Source organism: Octopus bimaculoides, chromosome 2 (genome assembly GCF_001194135.2).
Source record: "Octopus bimaculoides isolate UCB-OBI-ISO-001 chromosome 2, ASM119413v2, whole genome shotgun sequence".
NCBI lineage: Eukaryota > Metazoa > Mollusca > Cephalopoda > Octopoda > Octopodidae > Octopus > Octopus bimaculoides.
The window spans coordinates 34,772,576-34,773,142 of record NC_068982.1 but is presented as its reverse complement, the minus strand read 5'-3'; positions in this window follow the sequence as shown (position 1 = coordinate 34,773,142).

Genomic DNA, 567 nt, shown 5'->3' with positions numbered 1-567 from the left:
TTGACAAGCCCTCATATAGCTATTTAAACCAATACTTGATGTTGCAGGGATTTTCTTCCTGCCTGTACCTAGTATTTCAAAATGTGGGGGCAGTCAGCGGTGACGAGCAAGATGTAGGTTTTACATTAAAGAGGCCTTCTCCAAGGTGAATTGTGTTGCAGGACTGAAAAGCTCTACCTACCCGGAGCTGGAGGAAGGGTCTCAAAGAGGGAACAGGACCTCCTTGATTTGTTTTCGAGGCTGACTGCGTAGCCTTTTGTTTTCCCAGAGCACTCAGAAAAAAGTAAGGGTTTGGGCTTGGCGCTTCCTCCATAGCTAGTACTTAACACATAGCTGAGACCATGAAACGTGCCACTACACCGATTCAGAGTAGATTTGCGATAAATAACGGGTAATGAGTGGATCAACACTTCTCGAAACCCAGTCATACCCAGGACTAGATATAAGTTAGTTTGTGTGTGTATGTGTGTGTGCATATACACGTACAAACACACACACACACACACACACACACACACACACACACACACACACACACACACACACACACACACACACACACACACA